The sequence below is a fragment of the Acomys minous genome (genome assembly GCF_964271855.1).
Source record: "Acomys minous genome assembly, chromosome: 14".
Classification (NCBI taxonomy): domain Eukaryota; kingdom Metazoa; phylum Chordata; class Mammalia; order Rodentia; family Muridae; genus Acomys; species Acomys minous.
Window position 1 is genome coordinate 92,414,998 of NC_140496.1, and position 21,004 is coordinate 92,436,001.

Consider the following 21,004-nt stretch of genomic DNA (forward strand, 5'->3'; position numbering starts at 1 on the left):
GTGTGTGTGTGTGTGTGTGTGTGTGTGTGTGTGTGTGTGTAAGACAATGTCTCACTATGACACTAAGTACCCAGACCTTGACTTTGACCTTGACCTTGTCCTTGACCTTGACCTTGTGGCCAATCTTCCTGCTTCTTCCTCCTGGGTGCTGAGATTACGAGCACTGTCCCCCACGCCCCTCTCTTTTGTTCTCTTTTGGACCCAATCTTGTGTTATCCACATTGACCTTAAATTCCCACTGTGGTGGAGGATAATCTCGAACTCTTGACCTTGCCAACATCCGCTTTCCCAATGCTAAGATTATACGACTGTGGGGCATGTCAAACTTTGTGCTTCTCTCTTTTGAAATACTCTATTCAAAGACAATGTACATCTGTTGAGTGGAACAGGCTTATAATCTAACATTCAAAGGAGGTAGCTCTACAAGGACCATGGGTTCCAGGTGAAGGATAAGGTTAGGTTGTCTTCTGGTGGGGAAACATCTGAGAATTTCTTTCTTCGTGGTCGTACCAGTGAGAACTGCAGTTTGGTGATGTCATTTGAGTCTGTCTTAGGCTGCCACACAATAGACTGTGTGGACTCTGACATGAACTCTGGTGCCCCATATTTGACCACTTCCCCATGGTGCGGAGGCCTGATGGCACTTAGAGAAAGGATAGACAGGCTACCAAGATGAGACTTGATAGACAGCCTATGACCATATTGTGGGGAAGGAGGTCACCCTCAGTCACAGACCTGGGGGAAAGGAATAGAGTGAAAGTGGGAGGGAGGGAGGAATGGGTGGATACAAGTGAGGGGAAAACAAATTAGAGGTAATCTGAATAAATTAATTAAAAATTTAAAAACAGCAAAAAAAAAAAAAAGTAGACTGTGTCATTTATAATGTGAAGAAATGTCTTCCTGACGGCTCAAGGTTTACACACAAGCTCCAGGAATCACCATCAGATGTGGGTCTTTTCCGCTATGTCATCCTATGGTGGAAGGTACAGGTCGAGAGAGAGCAATAAAGGGCCTGTGTGCTTTTAAAGGTGTCAATCCTGACCATATGAGGGACAGTCTCCTGTAGGAACCACTTCTTTAAATGTCGCTCACCTTTCAATACTGTTACCTAGGCCAGAGAAGCCATCCTTAACTGCCCTGGGATGGCCACAGAGGCAGAGACAGCATCAGGAGGCTCAGCCCACAAGCTGAAAAGGTATTTTTTTGTCAGGAAGACAGAGGGCCCTAGGGAAGGAAATGCATAAAGGCATGAAGAAGGGAAATCTTAAATAGTCTTCTCAGGTTGTTAAGAGTTTATTTTGTGTGTGTGTGTGTGTGTGTGTGTGTGTGTGTGTGTGTGTGTAGTCAGAGGAAAATTTTCAGAAGTCCATTCTGTCCTTTGACCATCCAGGTACCCAGGAGAAAGCTTTACAGCAATTTGCCCTAACCCTCTACCCACTAAGCTATCTCATCAGCCCTCTTTTCCTTTCTTTCTTTCCCTTTCTTTTCTTTTCTTTCTTTTCTTTCTTTCATCCCATCCATTTGTTTGTTTGTTTGCTCTCAAGACAAGGCTTCTCTGTGTAATCCTGAATGTCCTAGACTCACTTTGTAGACTAGGCCAGCCTCGAACTCACAGAGATCCACCTGTCTCTGCCTCCCCGAGAGCTGGGATTTCAGGCAGGAGCCACTTTGCCCAGCTTAGCCCTTTTTCTTTTGGTTTTGTTTTAAAATAAGTTCTCACAGACAGTTTGGCCTGGAAACCACTGTGTAGCCCAAGATATCTTTGAATTCATAGAAGTCCTCCTGCCACAACTTTCCAAGTGCTGGAATCACAGGCATGTACCACAGCAGCCGGGGCATCTGGTTACTTAGGCAAGTATCACCATGAAGCTGTGTCTCATGGACCTGCTCCTTCCCTAAAGCATGCATGTTTATGAGTTTGTACTCTGGAGGAAGGTGGGGGAGTTAGAGTTTTTTGTTTGTTTGCTTGTTTGGTTTGTTTTGTTTTGTTTTGTTTTTTGACTGAGAGGCTTGTTTTAAAAAAGGAGTAGTAGCCAGACAGTGGTGGCACACGCCTTTAATCCCAGCACTCTGGAGGCAGAGGTAGGCAGATCACTGTGAGTTCGAGGCCAGCCTGGTCTACAAAGTGAGTCCAGGACAGCCAAGGCTACACAGAGAAACCCTGTCTCAAAACAACAACAACAACAAAAACAAAAACAAAAAAGGAGTAGCTTTTATGGGACACTGGAAACACACAGAGAGGAAAAATAAAGGTTCAAGTTTGAATTTTTAATTTTTTAAAGATTTATTTTATGTGTCTTATTTATTTTAAGTGTTTGCATGTATATTTGTATGTGTAATGTGTGTGTGTGTGTGTGTGTGTGTGTGTGTGTGTGTGTGTGTGTGTGTGTGTTATACCCAGAAGAGGGAATTTGATTCTGGGACTGGAGTTACAAATGTGATAAGCTGCCATGTGGGTGCTGGGACCCCAAACTCAGGTCCTCTGCAAGAGCAGCAAGTGCTTTTAACCACTGAGCCATCTCTCCATCCTCACATTTTCAGCTCTTACAAATTGCCATGTAAATACTCACAGTTATTGCAACCATTGTCACACCGAAGGGTACAACTCCAGGTTATAGCAAATTATATTTGATATGCCAGCCCTGTGTTTACAGGCCATGTGGCCTGAGCTAACACAAACCTTTCCACATTTGATCTTAGCCAGAAATCCAAGAAGAAGTGACCATAAACTTTTCTGAGCTTCAGTGTCCAAAAGTGTAAACTGCGGACACTCTGAACACTGCTCCCTGGAAAGGAATGAAGACAGAAGGAGACAATGCAGACAAAACTTACCAGAGAGCTGGGCACAAATGACATGCCTAATAATATCAACAAATCATTACTGAACTCCAAGACAGGTGATAGCGATCAGAGATACAGCCATTTCCGCAATGGGGAGAAAAGCACTCATTTTAGTAACGAGGAAGCTGCTGTGTGCGCCATTGTCTGCTGTTATTTTCTTTCCAGCACTAGAATTCTCTGGAAATCAGTATTGATTTGCTGGCTGAGTCGGTTTTCATCTGTTTGCACTGCTGACGGCTTTTCTTCCTCCCCTTAATGAGCCAGCGCCCTGCCAAGCGCCTCACCTGTGATGAACGCTGCATAGATACATGCTGCGTTGAATACATGAATAACTTGAAAGATTAACTTCATCCTGTTCAGTGCTTCTTGGTGCCCCAGTGAAGCCGCAGCTCACAAAAATCAAAAAAGAGAAGATGATTCCCCCCCTACAGATAGTTCACAGTGAAAGAGTAATGACAGAAGTACGTGCTGATCTTATGAAGTAGTATACTTCAATTAAGCCAAAAGCAAAATGCCTCTTTTCCCCCCAAGATTTGGAATTTCAGCTCCCCCTCCCCCTGGATTCTTTCATTATACAATTTCTCAAAAATTACAGAGTGATTTCAATTTTTCTACATAAAAATTTTGCCAACAAACATGATACTCTGCCAAAGTTAATTGCCTTCCCATCCAAACCTGCTTGCAAAGAATTACACCAAAATATGAAAATATTTTCCAGAAATAAAACTCTATTAATGTAAGTTAAATGAAGATGAGGACACTCTCTACTCACTGTGCTTTGTGTGCGTTCAGCAACAGTGACACGCAACAAAGTATTTGAAGGCATTTAAATTTTCTCTCACCTGAAGAAAATTTACAGTCATTACAATAAGCTAATAAAGTTACCAGTTATGTAATGTACTGTTATTGCCATGGAAGCACACTTAAGATACATTCAAATAGATTGTAATTTACTAAGAAGACTTTTCCAGTTGTTGGAATCCATTCTTAATCCTGACTGACATCCGTAGCACTCAAAATCAAGGCACAGCAGACCCACTCAGAGCTCTAGTTCATGATGTGCCAAGCTGGGGAGCAAGGAGAAACTGCAAACAAATTCCATGCAGACAAGAAAAGCCGTGGTTGGGGCTGGAGAGATGGCTCAGAGGTTAATGGCACCGACTGCTCCTCCAGAGGTCCTGAGTTCAATTCCCAGGAACCACATGGTGGCTCACGACCATCTATATAATGTGATCTGATGCCCTCTTCTGGCCTGCAGGTGTACATGCAGGCAGAGCACTGTATACATGATAATAAATAAATAATAAATCTTTTTTTAAAAAGCAAAAACAAAAAAAAAAATAAAAAAAAGAAAGGAAGGAAGAAAGAAAGGAAGGAAGAAAAGAAAAGCCGTGGCTTGTTGGTGTTGCTCCTCTTTAAATCACCAGGTATAACCATCAGGTCCAAGAACGGCTGGGGGTAAAGGTTGTGTCAATTGTTTCGATCCGAACTAAAATAATTATGACAAAAGCTGGTGCATATGCTTCTTAGTATCTCTTCCACGGGGTTCTAAGACTACGTGTAAACTCACCCATCCATCTGTTCCTTAGTCAGGGCATTCCAAGCCAAACAAAACCTCACCCCCCATCTAAAGAAAAACCTAGGACAATTTAATAGCATTCGTGTAAGCAAACACTGGTTCGTGAGCTCTGGGATGGCTCCTGGCTCATGTTGTCCTGGGACGACAGTTGCAAAGGCAGGGACTATCTGAACCGTCATTCCAGGTCATCATGACTGCTCTTGTTTTCCATTATACCAAAACTAGACAGGTTTTAGTTTCTTATGGATAACTGCAGGGCAGAATCTGAAATGTGATGCCAAGGAGCTTTCTGTACTCAGTTACAGTGCGCTGCATCGGTTCTCCCTGAAACGTGAATGGGTCTTTGACTAAGCATGATTTTGTGACAGATTGAATTAGTCATTGAAAATTACTGGTTCTCAGAGTTAATACAGGTTTCCAAATGTTTGGTACACTTTTTTTTTCCATAGGGTATGTTTTATATATACTAAATAACAAACTGCCAGTATCATTTCTAAAATATCTTTAACTATTAAGAAGATCTCAGGGTCATTGTAGCAGATAGCATGTTTTCTAAAATATTCACTGGGTGCTCAAAATTTTACACTGGCTGACTTTGCTTATTTTGCAAAAACTGTCAAGTCAAAATCCCAGCACCTAGATAATCATCATTTTCCTGCATATTTATTTAAATAAAAACAGAACACTACCCCCCAAAAATAAAAAAAAAACATGTTCAGCCATTTGAACAACTTCATAACAGGCTTTGATACCAATGTCATATTTAAGTATACACATTTGACATTTTGTCACAGGACGTTATAAAGATAATGTCCTAGTTTGTGCTGACAAACACCATAATCAAAAGCAACTTGGAGAAGTAAGGGTTTATTTCATCTTACACTTCTAGGTCACAGTCCACCACTGATGGAAGTCACGGAAGGAACCCAAGGCAGGAGCTTGAAGCAGAAACAGAGAGGAAAACTGCTTGCTGGTTTACTCTCTGGCTCATGCCTAAGGGTGATGCCGCCCACAGTGGACTGGACACGCCCACATCAATCACCACTTAAGACACTGTCACAGACATGGACACAGGCCCATCTGATGAAGGCAGTTTTTGACTGAGGCTCTCTCTCCAAGTAACTCTGTGTTGTGTCGGGCTGAAAACTAACAGGCACAGAGACACATTCAAATACTGAGATTTAGCATCTTTAATAAGTTTACTGCTGCTTTAGGCTGAACCGGCACTTTTTTCCCTAGTATGTGGCAATGGAGTTGATGACTACTCAAACAGTACAGCGAGCACCCTAAAGTTCTGGTAAAGTGGCAACTGTCTCGTCTACCATTAATTTTGGCACACAGAGACAAATGCCAATACGGTGAAAAGGGCAATTAATCATTTGCTTGTTAATCTTCATTGTGAGCTTAGTCAACTTAGACCGTCCATGGAAACACACCTCTGAGTGAGTCTTGGAGAGTGTTTCTAGGAGGACTAGGCTGAAGAGAGAAGACCCTTCCTGAGCATGAGCAGCACCGTCCCATGGAATGGGGTCCTGGGTGCATGGAGAGGAGAAAGTGAGCAGCACCATCCCTGAGCTTTCTGACTGTGGCCATGACATGGCCAGCTGCCTAAAGTTCTGATGCCGTGATGGAGTGAACCCTGAAACTGTGAGCTCTTTCTTTCTTTTTTCCTTCCTTCCTTTTTTTTTTTTTTTGTTGTTGTTGTTGTTTTGTTTTGTTTTTGTTTTTGACTTTTTGAGGCAGGGTTTCTCTGTGTAGCCTTGGCTATCCTGGACTTGCTTTGTAGACCAGGCTGGCCTTGAACTCACAGCAATATGCCTGCCTGCCTCTGCCCCGTCTTTCCCCCACCCCCACCCCACCCCTGCCCCAGTGCTGGGATTAGAGGTTTGCCCCACTGTCCTAGACTTGCTTTGTAGACCAGGCTGGCCTCGAACTCACAGTGATCCACCTGCCTCTGCCTCCTGAGTGCTGGGATTAAAGGCATGCACTACCATGCAGCAGGCACTTTCTTGAGTCTGTTCTTAAGCACACCTCTGTTGCTGGAAAACTACAAACTGTTCTAGGAAGGAACCACCCTAGGTTACAACCAATCGAGTACCTAACAGATGTTACAGATAGACTGCTTAAGCATTTTGTGGTCAGGCTCCACCAATGCCCTAGCACCAACCCAACCTTGCTACATGTTAACCAGTCCGGTAACTGACAAACTGGAAACTCCCATTCCTCACTGTAACCACAATAAAAACCCTGCCTAAGGGTGGTTTGCGGCTCTCACTACCAATCCACTGCATCGGTGGTGTGGTTCGAGGGTCCAGGCTCGAACTTGAATTAAGGCTCCTTGCTATTGCATAGAGCTGTTGGTCTTTGGGGAATCTAGCAGTCTGGACATAACAGGGGGTAGCTAATACAACTTAGCATTATGTAAATAGATTGGACCACTCTCTCTTGCTCACTTATAAGAGTCCGGAAAGTACTTGAGACCATCTTTTTCCAGCTCTGTCTGTAACCGCAAGGTCCAAGTTAGGTGATGTCCTCATCAATTTGGTGACGCAAGAAAGATGACCATGTGTGACTTGTACTTACATCATGCCAGCAAGAATTTGATTACCTGGTATTAACTATCTGATTAACTAGTAGATTAAAGCAACAACTTTGTGTCAAGTTCAAGTTTCTGTTAGAAACCATGCTATGTCTTCTGTCAAAGGTAAAGCCAGCAACTGTCAGAGGAGGAGAGGAAGTGACTGACCATCCCGTACCATACCACGTCTCACAGCATACAGCAGGCTGGCCCGACCTTCTTCACAGACAACAGTAAGATTCCAAGAGAAGGCAATAACACCAAAGGATAGCTGAGGCTGAAAGGCAGGATTGGCACAGGGCTACTCCCCTCTACACTCTTGGAGGCAATGTGAGTCATAAGCTCAGACTCACGTGGACTGAGATACGTGGTACCCATCACAAGAAAAAGCAATGCAGCCACAGCACAACGGAGTACTGTTGGAGGAAGAGTGCTAAGTGCAGCCTTGTGCCACATGGTCACAATCAGCTGACAACAGGGGTGACAGGAAGCTAGAAGTTGAAAGGACAGATTTTGTGAAAACTGTACACACACACACACACACACACTCACATATATATAAATCAATAGTTTCTCAGTTCTAAAAGTTTTAGGAGGAACTGAGCAATTTAATTCTAAAATGCATGCAGAAATGCAAATGTTTTTTCTTATATAGAGGCTAAGCCCAGTGTAGTAGAGCTCATCAATACTCCAGGTCTGGGGAGGTAGAGGCAAGATGGTCCTTGGCGACAAATCAAGTGTGAGACTATCGAGGGCTGCATGGGACTGTCTTAAAAACAAAAAAGTAAGGAACTAGCAGGACGGCTCATCAGGTAAAGCACTTGACACCAAGCCTAATGACCTGAGTTTGACTCCCAGAACCCACATGATAAGAAAAAAGTAAGCCCTGCAACTTGTATACAGGCATAATTTTATACACACACATACACACACACACACACACACACACACACACATACACACACACACACACAGAGTCAAAAGCCCAGCGGTAGATGGCCTACAGAAAACAAACTCAGCAGCATCTTTGGAGAGTCCTTGTTTCATAATGTCATGCTAGGACCTTTTCTTTCTTCCTTTCTTTCTTCTTTCTTGTATTTATTTTTCTCTTTCTTCCTTTCTTGCTTTGCTTCTTTGCTTTTAACTTTATCTTTTTAATTTTTCTCTCTCTTTTTAACCCTATAGATAGATCCTTTGCATATATATTTTGGCTTCCGGTTTTGTGTTTTTATGGAATTCCTAAGTGAATCTCTGTGTCTATATCTGCTTCTTGGGCTTTTTGCTGGGCTCTTTTCTGCTTTTTTATTTTGTCTCATCCTGATATATTTGCTTTTGCTTTATATTATTATATTATATTTTGTTTTGGATTTTTGTTTTTTGGGTTTTATATTTGTTTTCAGTTTTTTGAGACAGGGTTTCTATGTGTACTCTTGGTTGTTGCTTTGTGCACCAGGCTGGCCTTGAACTCACAGAGATCCACCAGCTTCTGCCTCCCTGAGTGCTGGGCTTATAGGCATGCGCCACCGTGCCCAGCTTATCTTTTATTATTATCACTTAGATGCTTCTTAGATTTCTAGTGAGAAACAGAAAGAGTATGGATTCAGTTAGAAGGAAGGGGAGGAGTAACTAAGAGTAGGAGAGGAAAGAGAAACATCATCAGGATATGTTATATGAAAAAAAATAGTCTATTTTCTTTTCTTTTTTTTTTTTTTAATTTTTTGTTTTTGGGTTTTTCGAGACAGGGTTTCTCTGAGTAGCCTTGGCTGTCCTGGACTCACTTTGTAGACCAGGCTGGCCTTGAACTCACAGCGATCCACCTGCCTCTGCCTCCCAAGTACTGGGATTAAAGGCATGCGCCACCACGCCCGGCTAAAATAGTCTATTTTCAATAAAAAGAAAAACACAGAGCCAAAGAAGAAAAAACTCAAAATGCATGTTGTAACAGTTACAGTCACAGTTGCTGAGGTAAATTCCCTGGGAAAGTAACAGAAGGGAGGATGGCTTATTTGGGTCACACTGTCCTCATTGAGGGGAGCCAAGGCAGCAGGAGCTTGAAGCAGCTGTTGGGCCCACCATCAGGAAAAGCAGACAACAGATGTGTGTGGCCAGCTGGCCTCCTCCTGCCCAGAGGATGGTGCCACCCACTTTAGGATGGGTCTTGCTTCTTGCTTCGATAAGACTAGTCAAGATGATTCTATGGCTAAGATAAAGCTATCTTGTGCTGCTCCGGCCCTAAGTCCACTTTGTGCCTGCCTGTGCAGGTGTTTGTCCACTCTAGCCCTCTTGGCAGAAATGTCTGCCCCTAACTCTCTGGGTAGTCACATCTGCTCCACCGCCCTGAGGAGTCACATCCATCTTCTCAGCTCATTCGGGGCTTTCTACGCCCCTGACCATGGCTCAGACACATAACTGAAAGACATGCTGAGTGTATAAACGAACAAACGCTATCAGGTTTCCTGGGCTACACCCAGGACAGCAACACCCCTGTTGTTTGTTTTTGGTTTGGGGTTTTTTGTTTGTTTGTTTGTTTTTTGTTTTTTTGCCTTTACAAGTGCTGTATCCCTGCCCTTGGGTGCTGAGAGGCCTTTTGGACAAGAACCTTCTCTCAATTGCCAGCTAATGAAGGACTCTTATTTGACACACTATGCATGATGCTCTGTAACTTTCTTGATTGGACATAAGAACTCCTCAACCTCATAGGCATGGTCAAAGGCTAAAGAGCTAACCTAATCCAGACAACCCCTCGGTTTTATGCACAGAGGCTTAGCTCCATATGATTCTGGATTCTGTCAGGTGAAAAATCAATATTCACCACCATACTTGTTTCTGCAAATATTAGGGCCAATAGTACTCAACAGAGGTAAGAAAAAGAAACAAACCCATGACTACGTGGGAGCTCAGTTATAAATGAGTATGCCTTATAGGTGTTTGTGTAAATTAAGGCCCTATTTTCATCCATTTGGGGTTGAATAACAGAAGACCAGAGCCTAGGTAATTTTTGTTTTGGTTTCATTTGATTTGGTTTGGTTTGGGTTTTTTTTGGGGGGAGGGGGGGCTTGTTTTCTTTTTGGTAATTTGTAATCAATAAAAATGTATTGGCTCACAGTTCTGGAGGCTGGAAAGTCCAAGGTCAAAGACTCAGTGTTGAGCAAGGGCCTCTTTGCTGCAACAGACCGTGACAGACACCATCTCACTGGTCAGGAGCAGAGAGAAGGAAAGGGAATCAAGCTGTAGCGCAGAGCCGGCCTGTGAGGGCGGGGTTCTGGTGAGGCACACAGCTTTTTGAAGCCCTGCTCCTGCACACTATCACCATGCCAACAGAACTCCAACATGAGTTTCAGAGACAAAAAAAATGTTGCACTCATAGCAAGGACTAAAGACCTCAGTGTAAGAGGCAATACCAGAGCAACTGTGGAAGGAAATGTTGCATGTCTCCGTGACCTGAAAGAAAATAAGGACCCTTTGTATACGGTTGAAAATTACCATAACAAAAGCCTGTCTCGAGAAAAAAATTACCATAACAAGATAAGAACGTCACATTTGACGTATTAAATGTTGGGCCTCCTTTTCACGCCAAGCTACTGTGAGGACTACTCTGGGCACAGTGGTGCCTACCTGTAATGCCAGCGTTTGGGAAGTGGAGGCAGGGGGATCAGACATTCAAGGCCTTGGCCACATGGCAAACTCAGGCTTAGCTTGGGCTCCACTAAACCCTGTCCCAGAAAAACGGACAACGAAAAGAAATGATGTCATAGTTAATCTCAGCTGGTAACTTGACTGGACCTGGGAGGGTCTGGGAGAGTATTTTCTAGAAGGATTTACTGAGCCGGAGGGCTCTGCCCCAGAATGGGCAGCACCTGTGCTACAAAGGCCTGAGGGAAACAGTGCAGCGTCTGCCCGAAGGCTCACTCCTTGCCGGCGGGTGTAGCTATTCTGGTATACCAGGTCGCTGAGGTGGCCTTTAGCACCCAAGTGAAGACCCGTCCCTCTCCAGGAATCCTTAAGGCCTTCAGTAAATACCAAATTGGGGTGCTGAGGCATGCAGGCTCACAGACTGAGCAGCTATTCGGCTCTCAGCCTCTCTACTGTGCAAACAGCCATTGTCAGACTAGCCGGCCCCCACTGTACTGCATAAGCCGATGCGATGCCCGCTAAATCCCCTTTTGATAAAGATATGTGTTCTATTGTCTCTGGTCCTCTAGGGAATCCTGACAAATACAGATAAGACCCCGCCGTGTGGAAATAGGGCAGGAATCAACAAATAGATGAGGGAAAGTATCAGGACACAAGTGTCTCCAACTGGTCTGACTGGGAAACGACATCTGTAAGACAGATGATCGATAAAAATCATTATCAGGGTTTATGAAACAGTCCTATCAAACAAAAGGACAAAGGATTTCCAGCTTCCCAGTTCCCCTCTTTTTCTCAGGGTGTCTTCTGCATGCATGTGTTTCCTCACCCCTGATAAAGGCCTTTCTTCAACTGTTAGAAAGAAAGAAAAGGGATGGAGGGACAAAGGGAGGGACAAAATACAAAAATAAATTTTTATTAGGGAGGGAGGGTGGGACTGGAAGGAGAGGAGGGTGAAGGCTACGATTGGGATATAAAGTGAATACATTTTTTTTAAACCAAGGAAAAAATAACAACAAATAAAATATTTAAATTATTATTATTATTATTATTATTTATTTTTTCCGTGCTTTTAAAAAAATGTGTTCACTCTATATCCCAATCGTAGCCCTCACCCTCCTCTCCTCCCATCCTCCCTCCCTCTCTCTTCCCCCCTACTCCCCCCCTGCCCCCCCCTCCCGCCTACCACCACCACCAACCCACCCCTGCACAACAGGTCACACAGGGCTGAGAGCATCCTCTTCCACTGAGGTCAGGCAAGGCAGCCGCACCAGAGGGAAGCGACAGACAAGAAGGCAGCAGAGGCCATGACAGAGACAGCCCTACTCCCCTTACTAAGGGACCCACATAAGGACTAAGCTGCAAATTGGCTACCTAGGTGTAGAGGGCCTAGGTCAGTCCAAACATGCTCTTTGGTGGGTGGTTCAATCTCCGTATGCCCCCCTGGGCCCAGGTTGGTTGGCTCTGTTGGTTTTCTTGTGAAGTTCTTGGCCCTTCCAGTTCCTTTAATACCCACCCCCACCCCAACACACACACACACACACACACACACACACACACACACACACCTTTTCCACAAGGCTTCCCTAGATCTGGCTAATGTTTGGCTGTGAGTCTCAGCATCTGTTTCAATCCACTGCTGGATAGAACCTCTCAAAGAACAGCTCTGCTAGGTTGCGGTCTGTAAGTATCCTTTACAGTGTCAGGGGACGGCTCTCTCCCGTGGGGTGGGTCTCGGGTTGGGCCAGACAATGGTTGGACATTGCCTCAGTCTCTGCTCTAACTTTATCCCTGCACATCTTGTAGGCAGGGTCAATTTTGGGTTGAAGTTTTTGTGAGTGGGTCGGTGTTCCCCTCCCTCCACTAGAAGCCCTGTCTGGCTAGAAGGTGGCCTCTTCAGTCTCCATGACCCCAGCTACTAGGAGTCTTCGCTAGAGTCACCTCCAGTCACCCCCATATCCTCTCATAGGTCGCCAGCTTGTCTCAGTGGTCCCCAAGCCATCTCCCTCTCTGGCCGCAGTTTCTCTTCTCTCACCAAGCCCTGGCTCTCCCCACATCTGACCTGCAGCCTCATTTCTCTCTGTACCCCCTCTCCTACCCTGTACCTCCTCTTCATCCACAGCACCCAATGGGGAGTACCAGTGGAGGTAAGTTCTGACCAGTGACCTCCTCCACACGCCAGCTCCCAGGCCCCAGCTCTGCCCCCGCAGTCCCAGAGGCTGCAGACATTAGGGATAGAGTTTTTGGGGTTTTGTTGTTGTTATTTTGGTTTGGGTTGGGTTGGGTTTTGTCGGTATTAGGGGTTGAACCCAAATGCATGTAAGCATCGTTATTGACCTAAATCCTCAACCCATAAATAAACATTTTAGAAAAAAAAAACCAGCCTATTTTTGGTCTATAAACATGAAAACAAGCTGGGAATGGTGGTGCATGTCTTTAATCCCAGCACTCAAGAGGCAGAGAGAGATGGATCTCTGAATTCAAGGCCAGCCTGATCTACAGAGTGAGTTCCAAGATAGTCAAGGCTACACAGAGAAACCCTGTCTCAGAAAACCAAACCAATACAAAACAAAAAACAAAACAAAACATGAAAACAGTATCCAGTCTCATTAGCAATTAAGAGAACATCTGAAACAAAAATCAAATGGCACTTTACCACTGATAGGGGTGACTCATTTTTAATCCCAACACTCAGGAGGCTACTGTAGACAAACATAGCACACTCAAACACACTCAGGAGGCTGTTGTGTACAAATATAGCACACCCAGACCACCCTCAGGAGGCTCACTACACAAATATAGCACACTCAAACACACAAAAGACACTCTGTCTCCAAAAGAAGCATTTTATGCCTTCCTTGTTTTGTAAATATTAAAATATCTGATGCCAAATATTTTTCTTGGTAGCACATCAGTATACTCTTTGGCACATAGTATGATAGCATCTGAGAAAGTGGACAGCAATCACTATTGCTATCTAGTGATTGTCACTGAGACACACGTATTAGAAAATGCCGTGTACACACATATCAGACGACACATTCAGGAAAATATCGGCCATGAGAGTAAAACCAGGAGAGAGTCATGCAAGCCACTTCTCTAATAATAGTAAAGTATATTTCATAGTTTTGGTATTATATATAATCACTTGCTAAGAGTAAGTGAACCAGTTGTTTATGACAGGGCATGGCAGTCGAAACAGCGAGCTGTAGACCAGCCAAGGCTTCATAATGAGCCCCTATCTAAATAACACACAAACAAAAGTGAAGGGGGTCTATAAAAATATTCTCAAAGAATAATATTAACAGCTTGAAACAGGGGGAAAAGTGATAAAAAAAATACATATTCTGTTGCTGTTTTACGATCAGATGCAAGCAAAGCTAAGCAGAATGTTTCCTGAGGATCCTGTTCTAGGGAGCATTACTAACTTGACTGAGCCAGGAGCCACACAAGCCAGAATTCCCTTCCTACGTAGTTTGAGGAACATGAACAGCATCCTGAAGGCAGAAGGGAAGTGGCACCTGCCTTCCTCTGGAGACAAACAGGGGCTACATGAAGGCAGAGGTTCCAGGCGGTTCTGCCTCGCCCTCCTCCTCATCAGCTGCAGACCCTTTTCCCCCAGCGCTGGTTCTTGTAACAGCATCAGGCCCCAGGCAATGGATCCCAGAGTTAGCACCCGGCCATCTGCGCGGGGTCTCCTCTCCGGCTCCCTTGTTGTGGCTCTCAGCAATGGGAGGAAGTACTCAGCTTCTTCTTAGCTCTTCCTTGAAGTTCTGCCTTGCTCACCCACAGTGCTTGGCGGGTGGAGACAGCAGCTAATGGGTCTACTTATGGTTTTTTCTTTCACCCTCTCAGAGTCTCATGGAAAGATGTAAGTCAAATGATGACCGCCCCGCCCGATTATCTCTCCCAAAGGCTCTGCTCTCCTCATGAACACAATATCGAAAGCACAGATGTAAACAAAAATCTTACACAGAACTCCAGGTCTGGTGCCCTGTGATGGGGAGCCGAAGTGGCAGATCGCAGAGGGGCCTAAGAGGACTTCTAGTCACTAGAATTTTCTTTTTTCCTTAGAACTGGATGTGGCCATGGAAGTGCTAGTTTTCAACATTTATTTCTTTTAATTATGCGCAATAAATCTCCTCTGTGTGATACACTTTAAAATTAAAAGTTGAAAGCAAATAGAGCATTCAGTGAGTGATTTCAAACCAGAAAGCCCAAAGCTTTGAGGAAAAGGCAAGATGCCTACACTGCTAAGAGCAAAGGGGGTAGCCTCTGTCAGAGAAAAGGGTGGGTTTGTTTCCAGGGACACAGTCTCTGTGCAGAGAGGCAAAGGGAAACTGTCACATCCACAGATGCCACAGGGCAGATGACAGATGCCTGGAGAGAGGAGTGCCAACCAATCAGTGTGGCATGGAGGAGATGGCCAGCAGCCCTGGACTAAAGGCACAGGTACATTAGTTCGCCCAGGTTGTGGAGGGGTCACAGGTCACTTCTCCATCCGCTCCTTCCTCCAGAGAGTGCACAGCCTGCCACCTCCTACCCGGGTCTATGGATCTGGCACCTCTCTACACAGATGCTGTCCCAGGACACTCACTCTGCCTGCCTCTCTCTTGTAGTGGTTAAGTCATCCCGGCTTTTCTTACAGATTTGGCCTCTCTCCGGCTTGAGTCCCCTACATTTTTGTTTTTTTAACTCTTGGTTTATGAGATGGCCATCTATAGAAGGAGGCATATTTCCTTTGGAGCAGGAGGCAGCCCCGTTTGTAAGACATCTCTTGTCTTGTAAAGAAAAAACATGGATGGTGAGAGGGTCTTCCAAAAGTATCTGCTGGGAGGTGTGGAGAGCCAGCGGAAGTGCCAGCTGGTGGGGGGAGGGAGGGTGGCAAGCAGGGGCTGAGTCAGAGTTGGACCTCTAACTGAGAAAATATGGGGAAGTCATTCTTGCTTGTCTCCCTGAATCCTAAACATTAGACTCGTTTCCCTGGTGACCTCGCACAGGATTCCCGGAACTAGCTCCAGCCCGTGCCTTTCCCTGCACTCCATCTTTACCTCCAGCTGGGTCTTTGACCGCTCAACCAAAGCATTTAATTGGCAACCTCAAGTCAATATATCCACGTTGTATTAGCCCAGACTTTACCCACATCACTCACCCCGCCTTCCCTGGACCCAAAACTGCTTCTCCTACCTCATCCCCATCTCAGAATGGACAGTTGCACACTGACCATTGCTTTGACAATGATCATAGCATCTTTAACTCCTCCCACGCCCCCAGACAGATCCCTTAGGGAATCTTTCACTCTGCTTAACTATGGTAGCCATCAAGTTCTTTCCCTCTTTTGCAGGGAGGGAATCTTGTAGGCCAGGTTAGACTCTGTTTTACCTTGTAGCTAAGGATGACCCTGAACTCTTGATTTTTCTAATTCTACCACCCAAGTGATGAGACTACAGGTGAAAACCACAACATGTTACTTAAACATGTCCCTTTTTTGTTGTTGTTTTGTTTTTGGAGACAGGAGTTCTCTCTGTGTAGCCTTGACTGTCCTGGACTGCTTTGTAGACCAGGTTGGCCTAGAACTCACAGAGATCCATCTGCCTCTGCCTCTGAAGTGCTGGCATTAAAGGCATGAGCCACCAACTCCCTATTTAAATGTTTTTTTAAAAAAGATTTATTTATTGATGGAGTGTAGTAGTGGAGGTGGAGGTGGTGGAGGCAGAGGCAGGCAGATCTCTGTGAGTTTGAGGCCAGCTTGGTCTACTCTGTGAGTCCAGGACAGCCAGGGCTACACACAGAAACCCTGTCTTGAAAAAAAAAACAGAAAGGTTTATTTATTTTTTATGCCTTGTGAGTGTTTTGCCTACATGTATATATAAGTATTACATGTGCGCCGGGTGCCCTCAAATGACAGAAGAGGGTAGCAGATGCCCTGGAACTGGAGCAATGAAAGATTATAAACTCCCATGTGAGTGCTGCAAACCAAAGCCTTGCCTTCTGAAAAAACAGCAAACGTACTTAACCGTTGGGTCAATGTGCCAGCTCAAGTGTGTTCTTAAGGAATAATCCAACCCTCTTAGTTAAAGCTGTAAAGAAGGCTGTGCAAGGTGGTGCATGCCTGTAATCCCAGCACTTAGAGAGGCAGAGGCAGGAGGATCTCTATGAGTTCAAAACCAGCCTGGTCTACAAAGCCAGTTCAAGACAGCCAAGGCTACACAGAGAAACCCTGTCTCAACAAAACAAAACAAAAAAGTTACAAACTAGCCTGATGAGGTGACCCATGCCTTTAATCCCAGAATTTAGGAGGCAGAGGCTGAGTTCAAGGCCAGTCTGCTCTACATAGTGAATTCCAGGCCAGACTCTGCCTTAAAATACACACACACACACACACACACACACACACACAATTACAAACCAGCCCTAAAAGTCTTTATGCCTTTTCCTTGCCTTATTTTTCTCCTGAAAGTTATAGCCATTTAATACAACATTTGTTTTTATATTAACTTGGTTTTAGAATACATACACACACACATACACACACACACATACACACACACACACACACACACATACTCCAAGCAAGAAGACATTCCTGTTGGGCTCACATCACAGTATCACGTGTGAGCTGTCAACACATTCTTATTAAAGAAAGAAATGAGTAAGTTGATGTTCACCCACTGATAGTCACTGTTTCACTACAGATTCACCCCACTGGAGTGCTCTGATTCACATGTAACTGTTGCCATTTTACAGATGAGCAAATGAGGGCTGTGGAGAGTAAGCCAGGCTTCCCCAGAGGGCAGATGATGGTAAATGGCAGGTCTGGGGAAGCAAGTCTCAGAAGCCTGATTCCAGAGTCTTCTATCTTAACCACAAAGTTAGCCTTTCTCAGAATCACACATACATCCATAATATGTTTCTAGACAGAAGCTGAGGCCCAATGGCATTCAAAAGTCAGGAGCAAAGATAAGGGTGCAGCTCAATGGTAGAGCATCTGCCATGGTGTGAAGAGGTTCCTGAGTTCCACCCCAGCACAAAAGTAATAACAACCATCATAACAAGTATACAATATCAAAAGGTAGGAGTGAGCAGCATGGCATCTGCATATGCACTTAGGAGCAACTGGCATGGCACCTGCATATGCACTTAGGAGCAACTGGCATGGCACTTGCATATGCACTCGGGAAGCGGGCACAGGATGGTCATGAATCCAAAACCAGCCTGGCATGTAGAGAAGGTCTTGGGTGAAAAGAGCAGAAACATACATAAGAAATGGAGCACAAGGCGCCAGGCATGGTGGCGCACGCCTTTAATCTCAGCACTCGAGAGGCAGAGGCAGGCGGATCACTGTGAGTTCGAGGCCAGCCTGGTCTACAAAGCAAGTCTAGGACAGCCAGGGCTACACAGAGAAACCCTGTCTCGAAAAACCAAAAAAGAAAAAGAAAAAGAAAAGAAAAGAAATGGAGCGCGATCACTATAATCGGATGTGACGAGGTGAAAAATGGAGTAAGCACAGCCCTAGAGAGCTGTGAATGTCACTGAGACCAAAAACACAGGGCACAGAACAACCCTACAGGCTGAAGGAGATGAGGGCCTGTGTGGCAGGAGGAGCTCCGATAACCAGGACTAGGCATTCTGACATACAGGGAGCAGAGAGGAGCCATGGATTTCACACCAACCCTCGCCACCAACACCTCCCTTGTCTCCCATCCAGCTGGTGGTGAGGAGGGAATCCGATGGAGGTAAAGGTACAATTCCCACGCAAATGATCAAGACAGGCACAGAATGAGGGGACAAAGATGGCATGTATTCCTTCCCTTTTGCCTTTGATGTCTTGGGTGTAGGGAATTACGTTTTCGAAAACATTCTCTGTCAATCAATAGTAAGTGGGTATATCAGGCATCACAGATGTACAATGCAAGACTGTTATTTTACTACGTATAAGCAGAATCACTTCGGCATTAAGGAAGTTAGCTACATCCACATAGAAGAAAAAAATGTTATGTGTAGAGGTCTGCCCAAGAAGGATACAGTACCTAGGATGCACAGGTGCAGGATGCTTGGGAAAGGTTGGCTCCTCCGAATGCCAAATGTTCCCCTGAAGATCATACTGATGAAGGCTGGAGAGGTGGCTCTGTGGTTAAGAGCACTGGCTGCTCTGGCAAAGGACCTGGATCCCCCCTCCCGGCACATGTGTAGTGGCTCTCAACTGGCTATAACTCTAGCCCCAGGGGATTCAACGCCCCCTGCTGGCCCTCATTGGCACCAGGTGTGTGTGGTGCACATAGATATACACAGACAAAAGACTTATATAGGGCTGGAGAGATGGCTCAGTGGTTAAGAGTGCCACCTGCTCTTCCAAAGGACCTGAGTTCAAGTCCTAACAACCGCATGGTGGCTCAAAATCATCCATAATGTGATCTGATGCCCTCTTCTGGCATACAGGTGTATATGCAGGCAGAACACTGTATGCATAATAATAAATAAATAAATCTTTAAAAAAATAAAAGGAAAAGACTGGGCTGGGTGTGGTGGTGCACACCTTCAATTTGAAAAAAAAGATTTATGTATATAAAATGAAAGTCAGTAAATCTTCTTTTAATGTTGATGTTACAAAGTAGTCAGTGTTATTAAAAATGTATCTTTTAGCCAGGTGTGGTGGAGCACGCCTTTAATCCCAGCACTTTGGAGAGGGAAGTAGGGGGAATCCATATGTGTTTGAGGCCAGCCTGGTCTACAAAGTGAGTTCAGGACAGCCAAGGCTACACAGACAAACCTTGTCTCAAAAAAAAAAGAAAAGAAAAGAAAAAAAAAAAAGAAAAAGAAAAAAAAAGAAAAAAAAATGCATCTTTTGGAGCAGTCCAACTGCAGCAGAGGAGGCCACAGTTCTCATGACAAATGCAGCCATCCCCGATAATGGGGTGGAAATGGATCCTGAGCAGACTGCTGGGAAGCTCTTTGTAAAGCGCGCTTCAGAGCTGCTAATTATCCTAGACAGAATGTTGGAACACGGAAGTCGTTAACGTTTGCAATTACCTTTCAGAACAGACACTGGTATGTATTGTAGCATCACTATTGTACATTAAGATAGTGCCAGCCAAGGACAATACAGGCCGTAAACTTTAAACCCCTACCCAGATCTAGCCAATGGACAGGACATTCTCCACAGTTCAGTGGAGAGTAGGGTCTGACTTTCACACGAACTCTAGTGCCTCATATTTGACCACGGCCCCTGAATGGGGAAACCTGTTAGCACTCAGAGGAAGGATAGCAGGCTACCAAGAAGAGACTTGATACCCTATGAGCATATACAGGAGAAGAGGTCCCCCTCAGTCACAGTCATAGGGGAGGGGAGTAAGGGGAAAATGGAAGGGAGGGAGGAATGGGAGGATACAAGGAAGGGGATAACCATTGAGATGTAATATGAATAAATTAATAATAAAAAAAGATAGTGCACCAAAAATCCACAAAACAATGAGTGGTGACGCGTCAGTCCCCTCATGTTCATACTCCCTGTCTAAGAAGGAACGCCCTAGGCTGAAAGGCTCAAAGATACTGGGCTACAAGGAAAGACTTAGAATGGCGTTCATTCAGGGATATCAAAGCTAAGAAGCCATTCACTCATGGAGCCATTTTCTTTTTTGTTTGTTTGGGGGGGGGTGTTTTTGCTTTTTGTTGTTGGCTTTTTTATTTTGTTTTGTTTCATTGTTTGTTTGGGCTTGTTTTCAGTTTTTTGTTTTGTTTTGTTTTGAGACAGGGTTTCTCTGTGTATCCTCGGCTATCCTGAACTCGCTTTGTAGACCATGCTGGCCTCCAACTCACAGCAATCTGCCTGCCTCTGCCTCTGCCTCTGCCACCCAAGTGCTGGGTTTAAATGCATGTGTCACCACGCCCAGCCATTTTCAACAACCTGATTCCAGACTGAGCCACCTTAGACAAGGGGGTTCATCACTCTAAGACTGAAAACTACCTATACTTGTAAACTGAAGACAATCCTATCCTTACCTCATTATGTTGAAATGTGAGCTCTTTGTCATGTTAGATGGACAGATTACATAAACTGGGCTCTACAAATAGTAGCCACTATCTCTGTCACTATTTCCCAGGTACTGTTCTGGACGCTGAACTCTAGAGGTCTTAATACTAAAAACAAGAACAAAGCTTGGCCCCCCTGACTGTCTCCGTGTCACAGAGGACAAGCTAAGATCTGGAAAAGGAATCCAGAACCAACAGAAAACCTTTGGCTACCCCGCACCCACAGCTCCAGGGGAGCTGGCCCATGTGTGGTCACAGCCTAGACACACTTGAGCACATTCTGTTCCAGGCACCCCCACCTGTCCCATCAGGCCACCAATAAAGCTCTGGGATTTAGAAGAAGTTCA

General features: G+C 44.8%; 1 long non-coding RNA gene across 1 annotated transcript in view; it reads right to left on the reverse strand.

Moving 5' to 3' along the window:
- The window catches only part of LOC311583217, a 158,436-nt gene that overhangs the window by 96,466 nt on the left and 40,966 nt on the right, over positions 1–21,004 (reverse strand). The gene's annotated exons all lie outside the window — the stretch shown is intronic.